This window comes from Sinocyclocheilus grahami, unplaced genomic scaffold (assembly GCF_001515645.1).
Source record: "Sinocyclocheilus grahami isolate Dianchi unplaced genomic scaffold, SAMN03320097.WGS_v1.1 scaffold354.1, whole genome shotgun sequence".
NCBI lineage: Eukaryota > Metazoa > Chordata > Actinopteri > Cypriniformes > Cyprinidae > Sinocyclocheilus > Sinocyclocheilus grahami.
The window spans coordinates 1068644-1086996 of record NW_015505533.1 but is presented as its reverse complement, the minus strand read 5'-3'; the positions used below and the strand labels follow the sequence as shown (position 1 = coordinate 1086996).

At 40.2% G+C, this 18353-nt stretch overlaps 1 protein-coding gene across 1 annotated transcript in view; it reads left to right on the top strand.

The window, feature by feature from the left end:
* Nucleotides 1–14759: 14759 nt before the first annotated feature.
* The window catches only part of LOC107548755 (FYVE, RhoGEF and PH domain-containing protein 3-like), a 21020-nt gene continuing 17426 nt past the window's right edge, over nt 14760–18353 (top strand). Inside the window, exon 1 of the mRNA XM_016229564.1 lies at nt 14760–14851. The gene's annotated coding sequence lies outside the window, so the exon portion shown is untranslated. The remainder of the gene's footprint in view (nt 14852–18353) is intronic.

Sequence of the window (18353 nt, the reverse complement as noted above, 5' to 3'; positions counted from 1 at the left end):
ACAAATAAAAGGTGAACATTAATTTATTTGTGCTGTTTCCCCCCCCTCCCCCCCCAAAAAAATTATATAGTTTTATAGGAGGAGGTTTCATAGACATAGACATAGATTTTTCATAAGTTTGTAAGTACATACATCTGTTGTGGGTGTTCTTGGCAGTTTTTATGAGTTTTTTTTAATAGTGTTCATATCGATATCGGAATTATATCGTATTGACCGAAATTAAGAAATATATTGTGATATCAATTTTGGCCATATCGTCCAGCCCTAAGTATATCATGTTAAATACAGTCGGTTATGGATTAAGTGAATTTAAACAGGTGGGTGAAAACTGAACGTGTGTCAGTATTACATGCATGCTTTCCGTCTTAAAGGGACAGCATTCCTAATTAAGTACCTATCCATGTCATTAATGTTAACCAACAAAAGATGTTAAATACATATAAATGAGTTTAATTTGTATCTCTTTCGTATTTTGTCTTACTGTCGTCTTCTTCTTTTTCATAAATTATATATATTATATATGAACTATAATTTTTATAAGTTGCTCCCTTTTCACTACTGTTAAAGGGATAGTTCACCCAAAAATGAAAGTTGTCATCATTTATTCAAGTTTTTCCAAATTCAATCCTTGATTCAAATTTCTCATAAGCTTAATTGATTTAGTCTAAAGAGAGAAGAATTAATGACTATTTTTGTTTGAAGACTACATATAAAATAGCTACCAAAATAAATGTTGGTAACTGCAGATTGACTAAAAGTAATGATTAAAAGTTGACAAAAATGCAATGACTTTTCGTCGACTAAACCTAGACTAAAACTATGAAAGACTCAAATGACTAAAATGTGACTAAGACTATTAAGCATTTTCGTCTCAAGATAAAGACTAAGACTAAATAAAAAAATGCCTGTCAAAATTAACACTGGACCAATGTCCACTGATCTTGAAGCTGGAGATGGAAACCAGAGTGAACAGCCATCGTAAGTGCTTTCTAGCGAGAGCTGTAGCGTTACACTTGCTAGGCCAAGTCGGGTAGATGAACCACTGTCACAGCACACGCCTATCAAATCAAATGCTCCACCTCTCTATACTTCTCAGCAGGTGTTCAATCCACCTGAAGTCCAGAAGCTCAAGAAACAGATAGCTAAAAAATCAACAGGCAGACCAAGACCATGGTACTGTTTTATCTGCGGTGAGGACAGCCACGTTGCATCTTCCTGCACTTCTGAACCTAACCCTGCTCTTGTCACCACAAAGCGAAAACTCCTAAGGGAGAAGCAGCTCCTATGGGATTCTCAGAACCCCTCCCCAATCCTGATTTAAACTAAAGTCAGTCCTTGTTGTGGGACAGACGGGGGCTGAATGTAGTAGTAAAGTGAGCTGGCGACTTGCCTGTCTACACAGTTCATCCTGAAACAAGGGATGATCCTCTTCGTACACTTCACAGAGACATTTTGCTTCCTTGTGGATTCTTACCAGCATCAGAAGTTTTTAAGTCCTACCTTGACCAAACCTACTTCTAAACTTAGAACACGGAGGAGTCCTGGTATTGAACCATCTGATGATGACAACTCCTTTTCTGATCCAGAGGATGAATATCCTAATAGTCGGTATGATGCCCTTCCAGTCATCGAAACAGTACGGTTCTCTACAGTTCATGACATCTGTAGATCAAAGGGAGCTGCAGATGTTTCTTTGAATACAGACTCAACTAATCCAAAACTTTCAGATGATAATACTGCACAAGCAAATCCAGCTGACAACTCACCTGTCGATGCTCCAGATACATACTTACCTGTTGATGCTCCAGGAGTCCCTAAAACAAGTAAAATTCCCGACAAAGACCCCACTGAACCAGAAAATAATTTAACCGTTCAAAGAGATGAAGTGACAGACTTAGCTGAATTCCCAGATGCTCCTGTCAAAGAGAGAAAGCAACATCCAGAAATTGAGGGAGAGCAGAATTTGAGTATTCCGCTCAGACGTTCTAGCGGTCAGAGAGAGGAACCTGAGAGACTTACCTACTTCCAACTTTGTGGTTCAGTCTTTGTTCCATGGGTTAAGTACTGCCCTTGTTGAATCCCTCAATGGTGTTGAAAATTCAAGTGCCCTTTCCATTGCGCCCAATGTTTCACTAAATGTTGTGACTAATCAGCCACTCAGAGCATGCAAAGGGACTTGCATGATTTCAGGGGGGAGAAAGTGTAACCCCTGTTAAATGATTATTGTGATGAACATTATTATATACAACATTGTTTAAACTCAATGTAATGACCATTCATATGAATGAAAATCTATATAGATCGGGAAAAAGTATGTATGTATATATGTGTTTTTGGATTGAACTAAGAGATGAGAAACAGCCAATCGGAGCATTTGGCCGGTCTCACACCGCACGCGGCAGCAGAGCGTAAGCAGTGCATATTTATTTCAGGCGCATGTTAACAGATTAGAGCATTCACACCGCACGCAGAGGCGGTGCGGCAGCGCGTAGCAGGAGCAGAGCAGAAGCGGCAAAGCCATAGTTTCGGCGCCGAGTCTATTTTTGCTGCGCCGCTTATGCTGAATTAAAGCCACAGTGCATTTTTCTTGATCAAAATTGACCTGATTAACATGAAAAATTACACATTTCACTGTAAAATCATGTGAGGTGTTTCACAATCACGGGGTAAAAGGCACACAGTATTGATAAATACTTTAGCTAAAATATATTTTTTATACTAGTCTAAGTTAATTCTTGTTCAAAACAATCACTTTAGCAAAGTTTGTACTAGGCTATTTTCTGCTTATTTTGATAAATAATGTTCAATAAATATACTGTAATTAAAATGTTAATATAAAAATATATTTTAAAATACAGAAACAAAATAAAAAGTAAAGATTCTGAAAGCATTGAAGGAGATCCCATAAGTTAATATAGATTTACAGTAGCAACAACAAATTATATTTTATTATATGATATGAATAATTATAAACATGGTGATTATCTCTAAGGTGGACACCCAACATAATAGGCTATATGATATTTACCATCTGAATCTAACCATGTGTCATGTCAACAATTGGAAAAGTCAGCCATCTGTTAATTATCATGTTAATTATTGTGCCTTTCGCCCCAACAGCAGGGGCGCTTTTACCCCAAATACCATACTTTTACATGTTCTTCTAGTTATTGAAAAACTGTTCCTTTAATTATCTTAAACCAAACTGATAATCATTAAGAAGACCGTTGTCTCAAAATATGTTCAATCATTTTAGCGAATCTCATTTGCTACTTAAATCTACAACATTAATAATAAAATAAATAAATATTAGAGTTAGCACAGAATGAATTACACGAAAACACATCACTGCCAGGAGTTATTGCCAAAACTTAAAAGGCCTGTTTAAATTATTAAAACTAGAGGCATTTATTAACTTTAAGATTACTTTTAATCTTGTAAACTATATGTACAGCTTGTTATATGCACGTGACAGAGGGGAACACGGCCGCATCACAGCATGCTGCCCATATCAAAGCACATGACAGACAGTTGTTTGAGAACACCTGAAAAGCGTGACCAAATGAACGATACTCGTCTGTATTTGCAGTACACAAGCCGCGGTTCAGCTGCGTGACAAACGCTGCCAGTGTGAAAGCACAATGGGTGCGCGCTGCTCCCGCTCTGCATACGCACCGCTTCTGCGCTGCCTCTGCTCTGCTTACGCGTGCGGTGTGAAACCGGCATTAGGTTTTTGGCTCCGGCCACTTGCCTGTGGCTAGCGTTGTGCAGGCTAATAGACTGATACAGAGCAACAGAGAAACCTGATCGGATGAGAGAGTGTTAAAAATAGAAAAAAATATGATCTTTAATTCATTCAAGCTTCGTATTAACTGCAAAACAGTCTGTATCGCATGCGATTTGTCTGCGATTATGAACGCGATATTGCGTAGCTTGTCAGTGAACTATGGCTCTGTGTAGTAAATGCCACTCCATCTGAAAGCACGTGATGGAGATTTATTACTAATCACAGAACCGGCTTTACTGACGAGATACACATGACAATCGCAATCGATTAATCGTGCAGCCCTATTTGTGTTACTCCTTGTTACGACCTCTAGGGGTTAGCCGTAACTGAAAAAGAGATCTGAGTTCACAGATGCATAGACTATCTTAAGGTCATAACACCCCCACCCATAAAATAAAACATACAATGTTTTACTGGTTGACACGGGACAGTGACTCAGCAAGAACGTTTTCAATTCCTTTTTTGTGACTTTGTGACATGTTGTAACCTTGACAGATCAGAGACCATCGCATTAAACGAGGATTGGCATTAGACATTTGTTGAAGAAAGGAAGAAAGGTTATGATCAGTGAAAATAGTAATAGGCTGTACACTTGAACCAATATACACTTCAAAGTGTTGCAAGGTGAGGATTAATACAAAGGCTTCTTTTTCTATAGTACTGTAGTTCAGTTGATGTTTGAGGAACTTTTTCGAAAAGAAACTGATTGGATGGTTGAAACCATCTTCTCCATTCTGCAATAAAACAGCACCGACGCCTGCACCACTGGCATTAACTTCAAACAGAAACGGTTTTCCAAAATGAGGTGCAACCAGTACGGGGGCACTACAGAGCAGAGTTTTCAGAGCTTCAAAAGCAGACTGACATTCAAGAGTCCACTTAAAAGAAACAGCTTTACAGAGTAACCCTGTGAGGGGACTGGCAACAACAGAAAAATCCTTACAAAAACAGCGATAATAACCGGTCATACCGAGAAATCGCTGAAGCTCTCTCCTAGTCTTTGGGACTGGAAAATCAAGGATAGCCTGGATCTTTGAGTTCAGAGGACAAACTTGACCACTACCTACTTCTTTACCTAGATATGTGACCGTAGCACAACCAAATTCACATTTTGCTAGATTCAAGGTGAGATTCGCATCAGAAATACGTTTGAAGACTTCATCTATGGTTTTAAAGGGGTGGTTCACTGTTTTTTTTTCTAGGCTTGATTGTTTTTTTGGGAAGCAGTCTAACATGTGTTAATGCTTAGTTTAAAAAAAAAAACGCATTATTTTTCACATAATTTACCTTTATTCCACACCGCTCTGTCCCTTCTCTGAGAAACGGGCTGATCTTTTTCTGTTTTTAAGAAGCCCCGCCCTCAGAAATAGGCGATGGGCTCTGATTGGTTAGCTAGCCCAGTGTGTTGTGATTGGCTAAACCGCCTCTAGTGCGTGTCTAAACGTACCGCCCCTCACCTCAGTGGCATGTGCTCCGGTTGTATTGTAAACAACTGCATCGTTAATATCGCTCATCAGTTTGAGCTCGATTGAGAAGCAGAGGATATTATTGAAGAGGATCGTGCAGAACCTGTGCAAGCATGGCTTTTAATGGTAGGCCTATGTTTTTTGGTTTGTTGTTGTCTCATTCTTCTAGATACACTGTTATGTGTAAATGCTACTGCTTATGTTAGCTTTTAATATACGGTTTTATCCTGATTAAAGCTTTAATACAGTTCAAAATATGTTCAATCATTTTAGCGAATCTCATTTGCTACTTAAATCTACAACATTAATAATAAAATAAATAAATATTAGAGTTAGCACAGAATGAATTACACGAAAACACATCACTGCCAGGAGTTATTGCCAAAACTTAAAAGGCCTGTTTAAATTATTAAAACTAGAGGCATTTATTAACTTTAAGATTACTTTTAATCTTGTAAACTATATGTACAGCTTGTTATATGCACGTGACAGAGGGGAACACGGCCGCATCACAGCATGCTGCCCATATCAAAGCACATGACAGACAGTTGTTTGAGAACACCTGAAAAGCGTGACCAAATGAACGATACTCGTCTGTATTTGCAGTACACAAGCCGCGGTTCAGCTGCGTGACAAACGCTGCCAGTGTGAAAGCACAATGGGTGCGCGCTGCTCCCGCTCTGCATACGCACCGCTTCTGCGCTGCCTCTGCTCTGCTTACGCGTGCGGTGTGAAACCGGCGTTAGGTTTTTGGCTCCGGCCACTTGCCTGTGGCTAGCGTTGTGCAGGCTAATAGACTGATACAGAGCAACAGAGAAACCTGATCGGATGAGAGAGTGTTAAAAATAGAAAAAAATATGATCTTTAATTCATTCAAGCTTCGTATTAACTGCAAAACAGTCTGTATCGCATGCGATTTGTCTGCGATTATGAACGCGATATTGCGTAGCTTGTCAGTGAACTATGGCTCTGTGTAGTAAATGCCACTCCATCTGAAAGCACGTGATGGAGATTTATTACTAATCACAGAACCGGCTTTACTGACGAGATACACATGACAATCGCAATCGATTAATCGTGCAGCCCTATTTGTGTTACTCCTTGTTACGACCTCTAGGGGTTAGCCGTAACTGAAAAAGAGATCTGAGTTCACAGATGCATAGACTATCTTAAGGTCATAACACCCCCACCCATAAAATAAAACATACAATGTTTTACTGGTTGACACGGGACAGTGACTCAGCAAGAACGTTTTCAATTCCTTTTTTGTGACATATTTTTAAGTTGTAACCTTGACAGATCAGAGACCATCGCATTAAACGAGGATTGGCATTAGACATTTGTTGAAGAAAGGTAAGAGGGTTATGATCAGTGAAAATAGTAATAGGCTGTACACTTGAACCAATATACACTTCAAAGTGTTGCAAGGTGAGGATTAATACAAAGGCTTCTTTTTCTATAGTACTGTAGTTCAGTTGATGTTTGAGGAACTTTTTCGAAAAGAAACTGATTGGATGGTTGAAACCATCTTCTCCATTCTGCAATAAAACAGCACCGACGCCTGCACCACTGGCATTAACTTCAAACAGAAACGGTTTTCCAAAATGAGGTGCAACCAGTACGGGGGCACTACAGAGCAGAGTTTTCAGAGCTTCAAAAGCAGACTGACATTCAAGAGTCCACTTAAAAGAAACAGCTTTACAGAGTAACCCTGTGAGGGGACTGGCAACAACAGAAAAATCCTTACAAAAACAGCGATAATAACCGGTCATACCGAGAAATCGCTGAAGCTCTCTCCTAGTCTTTGGGACTGGAAAATCAAGGATAGCCTGGATCTTTGAGTTCAGAGGACAAACTTGACCACTACCTACTTCTTTACCTAGATATGTGACCGTAGCACAACCAAATTCACATTTTGCTAGATTCAAGGTGAGATTCGCATCAGAAATACGTTTGAAGACTTCATCTATGGTTTTAAAGGGGTGGTTCACTGTTTTTTTTTCTAGGCTTGAATGTTTTTTTGGGAAGCAGTCTAACATGTGTTAATGCTTAGTTTAAAAAAAAAAATACAGTACGGCAACTGCACTCACGTCCATGTATAACGCTTCTCATAGCTATGTGAAAATAAGTGTATAATTGTAACAGTTCATTTTTGGAGCTAAATGAGAGAGAGAGAGATGCAGAGCAGGGGAACGCGAGGAACAGTATTAAGAACCACTGCTTTAGAACATTGATTTTGAACATTGAACCTGTGAATCCAACAGAATCGCGATTCATATGCGAGCAGATTTTTACATGCACCTCTAGTTTTCTCTTCTCTAAAGCAGCGCAACATGGCCTCGCCCCCTTTGCTGCCTTTTCCCGAGGGCGGGGTTTATCTGGGTTTGTGATGTCACGAACCCGGAAGTACTTCGTTGTAGTCTCTACCAGCCGTTTTTGTAGGCATTAAACCGCCAGAATTTTAAAAGACCATATCGCCGTTTGCATTGAACTTTCAGCTTCGTAACTTTGCAGATATTGTTTATTCTCAAACAGCAACATTACACACTAACTAACGTTAAAAAAGTGAAATCGCAATCAACCACCCCTTTAAGATTATCTTCCCAAGTGTCAGCATACCAGACAACATCATCTAAATAAACTTCACACATAGACACATTAGAAAGGTAGCTCCTGCATTTCGAAGGCCAAAAGGCATGACCCGAGTATTATAGGAACACATCAGGGGTGGCAAAGGCAGAGATTTCAGATGCACGCTCTGTGAGCGGCACCTACCAATAACCTTTTAGCAGGTCGAGTTTTGTCACAAATTTAGCATTACCCACACGGTCTACACAATCTTCCATGTGCGGCATTGGAAAGGAATCAGCTTTGGTTAATACATTAACTTTTCTGTAATCTGTACAGAACCTTGAAGTACCATCCGGCTTAGGGACCAGAAGACATGGAGAACACCATGGACTAGAACTAGGGACTGCTAAGTTATGTTCAAGTAGATACTGGGTTTCTTGCCTCATCAATTCTTTCTTGAGTGGATTTACGCGATAAGCCCGTTGTTTGATGGGTGCCTGTGAACCAACATCAATGTTGTGTTAGCACTTGTGTAGTGGTGGGGAAATCACTGAACAAAGTTGGATATCTCTTAATTACACTTTTGATATCATCCTGGGCAGACATGGATAAGTGAGACAACTTTGCTGAAAGGATTGACAGAGTTTCTGAACTGGACAAATGAGCAGAGGTAAATGTAGCACTATTTATCTTTAACCCATCTATTTCTGGTGAATATTCGGAGGGTGGTACAACTACTGGAGCAACAGTAAGGACGGGTCTTAATCTCAGAGTCAGAGCGTGCCACATATGTCTTCAGCATATTAACATGACAGACACGTGATTTTTGCCTACGATTGGGGGTGTAAACAATATAATCAGTGTCTCTCAGTTTTTCTTTAATCTCATAGGGACCGGTGAATTTAGCTTGAAGCGCTGAACCAGGCACAGGAAGTAAAACAAGAGCTTTATCACTAATTTGGAATGAATGCTGGACAGCCTTTTGATCATACTGAGTCTTCATTTGGTCTTGCGCAGAACCGAGCGAGCGTTTTGCCAGTTTCCAAAACTGATGCAGTCATTCACGAAACGCACTAATATGATCCAAAACGTTCTTAGTAGGGGAGGGATGGTCGGATTAAAGAATTTGTTCCTGCAAAATCTTCAATGGACCACGCACAGTGTGCCCAAAGTTCAACTCTGAAGGACTGAAACCGAGGGAAGCTTGAGTCATAGTACGAATTGCAAATAACAACAGTGGGATTTCCTCATCCCATTCTTTTTGTTGTTCAACACAAAAGGTTCGGAGTATGGATTTGAGAGTTTGATGAAACCGTTCGATGGCACCTTGGGACTGAGGGTGATACGCACTAGATACCTGATGTTTGATGTTTCATTTTTTTATTACTTTGGCGAACTTTAGACATGAAATTAGTTCCTTGATCGAATTTAATCTATTTAGGCACTCCAAAAGTAGTGCAGAATTTGACGATTACTTTGACAATTGCATGAGCTTTAAGTGAATGCAGAGGTATCGCTTCAGGATACCTGGTCGATGCACAAATCAGCGTTAACAAGTAGGAATTTCCTGATTTAGTTTTGGGCAATGGCCCAACACAATCAATCAAAATGCGCTCAAATGGTTCACCAATCACTAGTATTGGCTTCAATGGGGCCGGAGGAATACCTTGATTGGGCTTGCCAGATAACTGACATGCATGACAAGACTTACAGAATTTGCAAACGTCAGATTTCATCGAAGGCCAGAAGAAATGTTTCAACAAACTATCATAAGTTTTTCGAACACCTACATGACCAGAACGTTCATGGTCATGTGCTACACCCAACACTTGCTCTCGAAAGGGTTTTGGAACGACAACTTGAAAAACGGTACCCCAATCATCGGTGACATGACGTGAAGACCACTTACGCATAAGGATGCAACCGTCAAAGAAGTAGGCGACTGGATACTCTGGCAAAACGTTCGGCTCGACAGCAGCTGCAACACAGGAACACAGAGTTTGATCGGCAAGTTGTGCCTCAATTAACATGGTTTTTCCAAATGGCAAATCAACACTAGGAAGTGCACAGATTTTTACTTCAACTGAATCAACTATTCCCTCTGTCTTAGCAGAATTGTCATCACACAAAAAGGTTTTTGACAGATTTACAGTGTCTTTTAGTTTTTGAGCTTGAGCTCGGGTCACCACACATGTGCTGAACACATTAGGAAACATCATGTATCTCAGGAACATCTATAACCTCAGGTAAACAAAAAACTTCGTTACCTGCCAGGTCATTTCCTAGTATGAGCACTACACCTTTAACAGGTAACTCAGCCCGCACTGACAATTTAACTTTACCGTAAATAATTCCAGAATGCAAATAGACATTGTGTAAAGGAACTTTAACTACAGAGAGATCAATGCCTTGCACTAGTATGCTGGAACCAGAGCTTGACTGTTCCGAAAATGGCAGCACACTCTCTAAGATTATGGACTGAGAGGCGCCAGTATCACGAAGGATGCAAACACTTTTTGTGTCGTGGTCTGTTTCACTAAACGACACAACGTCAAAAATAAATGGCTTAAACACAGATTCAGCGGTTGTATCCAGAACTGCTGGCTCGGGAAAGAAAATGGGATGCTTAACTAATTCAGCGCTTTTATAAGTGTTTGTTTTCTTGCCTGCTTTGCGTTTCAGAGCGGGACAGGTAGCGATGAGGTGTCCCACCTCATGACAGTAAAAACATTCACAATTCTCCACATTTAAAGCACTTGAAGCATGCTTAGGTACTGTCTGGGAATCTTTAGAATTACGGACACGATCAGAAATACTACGCTTGGTGGGCGATGGAAACACTGAGTAAGCACAAACTCATCCGGAAAAACAGCGGCTTCAGAAAGGGAAGAAACTTTCTGTTCATTCAAGTAGATCACGATTTTCTCAGGTAGACCATTCTTAAACTCTTCCGACAATATTAACCCTTTTAACTGCTCAAACGTGTCAACTTTTATGGCAGTGCACCACTTCTCAAACAAATTGGCCTTGTCTCTTGCGAATTCAACGAATGTTTGACTAGGGGCTTTCACATGATTTCGGAATTTCTGTCGGTATGCCTCGGGAGCCAACTCGTAAGCGCGCAATATGGCATTTTTCATTACCCCATAATCCAGGCTCTGTTCAAGCGTTAAAGCGGAACAGACTTCCTGTGCTTTCCTGACGAGTTTACATTGTAACAGGAGCGGCCAAATACTCAGCGGCCATTTCAAAGTGGCCGCGATGCGTTCAAATACAGTAAAATACATATCAACTTCACTCTCACGAAACAGTGGAACTAATGCAATTTGTCTACTGAAATCAAATTCAGGCTCACTTACTTGTAAAGCACGTCGCGGTGCAGGAATAGGGCTCGGAGTGGAAGCATTTACGGGTGGTAATACATGCACACTCATTCTGGGCGCATCAGCAGCTGAGGGATGAACAGGTTGTTTCGTTTTTAGCTCCAAGTCCAGCTCCTTGAGCCTGATGGCTCGCTGGGTTTCAAGATCAACTGCGCGCACATGTAACAGTTGGCTCTGATATTGCTGTTTGCTCAACTCCAACTCCAGTTCTTTCAATCTGATCGCCAGCAAAGGATTACTAGGAGAAGGAAGGTTTGCGGGATCTATGCTAGTCAACTCCGTGGGTTTGGGTTCTGTCCCCTCACCTACGGAAGCCGACACTTGAGCTGCAACACCCGCCTCCCCCTCACCTTCTTCAGACAAAACCCGACGTTCAACCAAATGCTTGTAAATCACTTCCTTAATGTCCTGTTTCCTAGCACCTCGAGAAACCTGTTTGATATAAATCCGCGATCACTAACAAATCATCTTTGTGGCAAATATCCAACTGATATACTGAAGGTTCGATCGCAAACTTATCTAATTCAAATTTTGAAGCCATTCCTAATTCCCGCCGCCTTAAAATGAAAACCACCAGGCAATCAAACAAACACCAAGCCAATTTCATGAGTTTCTCAATGTCTCCCTCACACGATGATACAACTCCAATTAGTCTTGGGGGAAGAAAAATTAAAAAAAAAATTTTTTGAGACGAGCCCCCTATTTCTCTTACAACCTCTAGGGGTTAGCCTATAGCCTATCATCAAGATACATATGAATGAAATGGTGTCTAATCCCCTACATCCCTTAATTTGGCAAACTAGTATTTACAAAGTTATTTACGAAGTTTCAGGGCGTACACAAAGCAGAATCAGAATCCAAATCGTAGTCAAGACAGGCAATGTTCAGATAAACAGGAGATTCAGAATTTGAACTTACAATAACAAACACTCAACAGATTCAATCCACTCAGAATATCTCTCTCCGGTACGAAACTCTTTCACAACCAAACGACGACGGCGATACAAACAATAGCAGAAAACTAGGGATGCACCGATATGAAAATTTTGGCCGATACGATAACCGATTATTCTTTATTTTTGAAAGCCGATAACCGATATGTTGGCCGATAAATCTATATCCAAATTGTTATATACTTTTTGAGAGCCTGATTACAAAAAAGGTCTCATCATTAAAAGCCACATCCCAAACACTTCAACATAAGCAGCCTAGTTTGAACGGTGTACGTTTTAAAAATATTTTTACTCTCCCATTACCAAATTTAGTCATAAAAAAGTCTTACAAATAAATAAAATAATGCATAAATAACATTCAATCAGAAGGCTAGCGAAGCACGATGGTACGAAGTCAACGAGGCTCAAAGGCAGAAGACGAGTGTTTGGGGCAGTCCTTATCTATCTGGGTAGGGTGCATAGTAGGACCAATCACCATCTCCAGCTGGTTTGCAGAGGCCACACCCATCTGGAACACAAACATGTCTACACACACGAGCAGAGAGATCAAATACATACAAAAAAAGAGTTCATAGATGCATAGACTATCTTAAGGTCATAACACTCCTGCACCACAAAATTTGCGTGTGGAGTTGGTGAGTTGTGAACTGATAAGATCAGTGTTAAAAATGAATGAAAACAGATCGTATATAAGAGTTTTATTTGTTTTATGCATATAAGACTAAACAGTGTTATATTGTGATGTTATATGGAGTGAATTGTTCGTTTGCAGTGTGATTGTGTCAGGCTGCATGTTCTGTGCGTGTCACTGCGGTTCGTTGACGCCATTTTGATTGCGTGTACCTGTGAAAACAGACAAGAATGGACAGGTAATTCGTTATTTTGATACAAGTTGCATAAATGATATTCATGTATGTTATTTGGTTCATGTGTTCTGTATTTTGTTGAAAATCATTCTTGATGCACACAATTAAGTGTGTACTGGTCTTTGAACGTACAGGCCGGGTTTTTTTTCCTTGTGAGGATGAACTTCAATGTGGATTTCTGTAATTGATGGCGAGCCTCCCACCTTGACTGAAAGGATCACGGACCTGGAATAAAGGACAGTTTTTCATTATAATTTTCTTCAACCAAGTAAGAGAATTTTGCTTCCAGTGACTGATACTATTTTTCTCCATGGGAACTTAAAATCTGAGAGACATTAGTTCCAGTTTAAAGGAAAAGACTGATCAAACCTTTTAGTCAGATTGACATCTGACTTTGAAAGACTAATTTGCATACCAGTTGCATACTGCGGTTACCTGTCAGTTATCACTAACTGGGTTCATTTAATTTGATTGATTGTGAAGGTGAGTTATTGTGTAATGTATAGTTAATTAGCAGGTGCACCCAAGGGTATAGTTATTGTGCTTTCCTGTGTTTTATTGTTATTGTTGTTTTATGTTTTGAAAAAAGGGTACTTACGGAAGAAAAAAAGAAAACAAACCCTAAACCATTCACAGTAAAATTGAAATTGTGGTTCACCTACCGATTACCGAGTACCGATATTTACTCAGCACCACCGCCGCCTCCCATCACGTGTCGTGTTCTTCTGAGGTTAACTGCCTGGTCCATCAGAGAAAGAACTACCCCGTTACAGAAGTGTTACAATTGCTTCTCACTTCAAAACATAGTAAAACAAAAGCAAACTCTTATATGTGATTTCAGCTCTACTCACTCTAAACTTTCTCTCATCCCGTTTAATGAGGAGCATCCTGGGATGTTTTTAAGCATTGTATTACAAATTAAATTTTTTACTGAAAGAAATGAATGCTTCTATACAGTAAGAACACATTAAATTGATCAAAAGTGCCAGTAAAGACATATATAATGTTTCAAAACATTTCTATTTCAAGTAAGTACTGTTGTTTTGAACTTTCTATTCATCTGTAAATCCTGAAAAATAAAATGTGTCACGGTTTCCACAAAAATATTCAGCAGCACAACTGTTTTCAGCATTGATGATAATCAGAAATGTTTCTTGAGCAGCAAATCAGCATATTAGAATGATTTCTGAAGATCATGTGACACTGAAGACTGGAGTAATGATGCTGAAAATACAGCTGCGCATCACAGGAATAAATGACACTTTAACAGATATTCACATAGAAAATAGTTGTTTTAAATTGTAACAATATTTCTCAGTTTTTACTATATTTTTGATTAAATAAATGCAGCTTTGGTGATCAGAAGAGACTTGAATGTCTAGGCACTTGTTGAAGAATCTGCTTCACCTCATCTACTACCTGCAGTTTTTATTCAACATTTGAAGCCTGTTGATCAAAGATCAGGAGAAACCGGCCACACATTTGTCACTGAACGCTGATAACCTCCATAGAGCCAGTTATTGAGCTGTCTGTCGCTCGACTGTCTCTGTCCGCTTCACTCGTCCTTCCTGACTGATTTTTCCATTCTCTCTTCCTCCCTCCCGCTGTCATTAGTTGCCATGGAGACGTCTCGGTGGCATTATTATGGGTTGGTGTGGGGTGGGGGTGTGTATTGTTCAGATGGAGGGGATTCTGGGGCAGATAGAGGGGGAGGAGCGGTGCTGGAGGAGGAGGAGGGGAGCGCTAGTGTCCGCGGATGGGTGCCGGTCTCAGTGCTATTGTGCGCATGGACTCAGAGTGTGTGTGAGCGTGGAGAACTCAGCTGGTGAGTGCTGCTTATTTTCTGCAGTCTCTGTAACGTTTCTGTGCTGCTGGTGCGTTTCTGTCGTGATGGCCAGCAGACAGTATTGAGCTGTAATATCTGCTGTGTGTCGCTCTGTTGAATGTGGAGTGCGAGCGCTCAAGCCTGTTGAAATATACATGCTCCGCTTTCATGTTTTATTAGGAGACTTGATGTTATGCTGCTTCATACAAGAGGATTTTTACTCTTCTCAGCTTTTTAAGTAAGTTATGGCATCTTTCTTAATTTTTTTTTTAGAGTCATACACAATGCAATGCTCATACTGTCTTCAGTTGTAATGTAATAATGCTTGATTCCGTATTTAGTAATGTAAATGATGTACTGGTATTACTATTGCTTACTCTTGTGATTGGAACAATCCTGTAACCCTATTAACAACTCGTCCTGTTCGTGCTTCAGACATGATATGAGCTAATAATACCTCAAACTGTGCAGTTTGCTTAGTAGAGGTGTGCTAAAAGTCTGATCAGGCTCATATTTTTGTTTTCAATTACGGAGCTAAACAGTTTTGAAGGAAGACCCAGAGCAAGTGCAAATGGCAGGAAACCTGTGAGTTAAGAAAACTCTCAATTGAAGCGGTTTCTTATACTGGCCCAGAATATCACAGAGACTTGAGGATCTTCTGACTTAAAGAAATAGAGATGTCCAAGATTAGGATGAGTTTGTTTCTTCATCAGATCTGGAGAAATGCAGCATTGCATCAGCGTCTCAGCAATGGATGCTCTGCAGTGAATGGGTGCCGTCAGAATGAGAGCCAAACAGCTGATAAAAACATCACAATAATCCAGCATTAAGACGCTTTTAACTAAAATACCAGTCCATAATCCATAATAAGGCTTCCTCCAGTGAAAAAGTGTTCTGGTGTGAATCAGGAGAGAAACCTGCACAGATCAAGCAGCGTTTAAACAGCTCTAAACACATATGTGGCTGGATTTTGATGTGAGAGATGCACTTTTTCACTGGAGGAAGAGTTATTATGGATTATTAAACCAGAAGTAACGGTTTAATTGTTAAGGTTAAAATGTTGAAGTTAAAATGCCTTAATGATGGATTTGTTTCTTTGATGGCCTGAGTCGTTTTCATTTCTGGGTGAACTATTCCTTTCAGCAAACACCCAGAATTCCCTAGCAACTCCCTAGCAACCACACACAACTCTAGTGACCTCAAAAGACGCCACAGCCCTGCTCCTGCAGCCTCCCACGATGCCCTTGTGTTTGCACAGGCAAACGCCGCTCGGTTTTCTACAGAAAATGTGGTGAGATCTTGTGGTGTTTAATTCTGGCACACTGTAAAATGTGAAGTGAAGCACTTGTTCAGCAGTTTTCAAACTATTAGTAAAATTCTTTGTAAAATTTGCAGCAGCACTCTTTATCTGCTATATATATTGTATATATGTATATATTCACGATATAGCATGACTTCTAGAACCTTACTGCTTAAATGTTGGGAGTGATTTAGCTCTCGAGCTCACATTGAACTATCCTTCTTAGAGCTGTTTCTTAAGAAGAAAGTGTGTTTTCACGCCGGTCTGACGCTGCTGATCTGTTGGCATAGTAACAGTCATGTTGGTCCTGGCTCGGTGTGAACACACACTCTCTCTGACATTTACACACACATGAGTGTTTGACCACAGATGAATTCCTCACTTTGAGACACTGTTGTCTACTTGAAAATGCTAGGAAAGTGTAGGAAATGACCCGCTGATATAAGTGTGTGTCTCACTGACACTGACTCTAGTTGGACCCAGTGGCAGTTGTAATAATTGGACGTGAATGTGAAGATTTGACTGGAATTCATTTAAATTAAAGTATAAGGGAAAGTGTGTTTTCTAGGATCTGGACATTTAAAGTGTTTCATTTTCATTTTTGCACTATAAAAGGTTTTCTGAATGGTCCTGTGGAGTGACAGACGTGTTCGTGTGGCCCATGAAAAATCTGTCAGTTCCTTTAAGGGTTGAGTTAAAGAGATGAATTCATGTAAGACATTATTATACAAAGTAATTTCAGTGGTGGCGCTTATTAGTACATTTAATTAAGACACGCTATTTTAGAATAACTGAAATAAGGAACCTGTATTAAAAGTCACTTTAGATTTGTTGTTGTTGACAGATTTAGTTGTAAATACCATATTTAGTCTCTTTTAGCAATCACTCCACACAAACCCAGAATTACTCACTAAAGAATTTGGAGTGAACTGTTTTTTTAGGGTTGTATATACTGTAATATATATATATATATATATACACACACACGCACACACATATGTTGACAGGCTAAATCTGTGTTTTTTATTATCTGATTAGAAAACGCACTGGGCTGTGTTTCTCAAAAGCATCATGAGACAAGTTGATTGTAGCAGTAGATCTGTGATCTACTTATGATGCTTTTGGGAAACGCAGCCGTGGTCTTTTGACTGAAATCCTGTGGACTGTCCATTCACACATGACATTTTGAGAAGCCAGAGGTAATGCAGTAATAGTGACCTGTGTGTGTGTGTGTGTGTGTGTGTGTGTGTTGTATCCTGGGGCGTTGTGTACTGGATCACTCCTGTTTCTCAAAGAGGTGTAGTCAGGACATACCAACACACACACACACACACACACACACACACACACACACACTGATGGAGGTTAGGAGGCAGCAGGCGCACAGATGGGCGGCACTGGTGCTATATCTCTCTTCATCTCACTGCTGACCCATTTCCCTCTGTACCCATCCAGTGTGTGTGTGTGTGTGTGTGTGTGTGAGAGACACACACACACACACACACACACACACACACACACACACACACACACACACACACACACACAAAGGCTTCAGTGCTGTTGGATGTTGCTGGGCATTATGGGGGTTATGAGCTGCTCATTATCGAGTGGCATATTGTGCATGACGGCTTACAGTCGCTCGTCTCTGGAGAGTTAATAGTGTTCCTGCCTTTCCTCTTCCTCTCTGTCCGTCCTCATCCTGCGGTGTGTATAGGGCTGATTGAGAATTTGAGTGTGTTTTGTGTGTTGTGCTGTTGTGAAGCTTATTCAAGTAATCATTTATTACAGCATTTTGATCACCCCAAAATAATTTTTTTTCTGCAAATGTGCTCATCCTCAAACCATCCGAGATTAGGATGAGTTTGTTTCTTCATCAGATTTGGAGAAATGTAGCATTGCATCACTTGCTCAGCAATGTGTCCTCACCCTCAGGTCACAGCTTGTGTCTTCTCCAGATGTTCACTGATGGACTGGAGTGCTGTGGATTACTTGTGGATTATTGTGATGTTTTTATCAGCTGTTTGGACTCTCATTCTGACGGCACCCATTCACATTTATTATAAAATAAACACTTATTATTTAATAAACAGTGTCTTCAGAATTCGGATAGTTCTGTGAAAATTGTTTTCATTTAGTTGACAGTCCTGTTGACAGCCTGTGTGTGTGTGTGTGTGTGTGTGTGTGTGTGTGTGTGTGTGT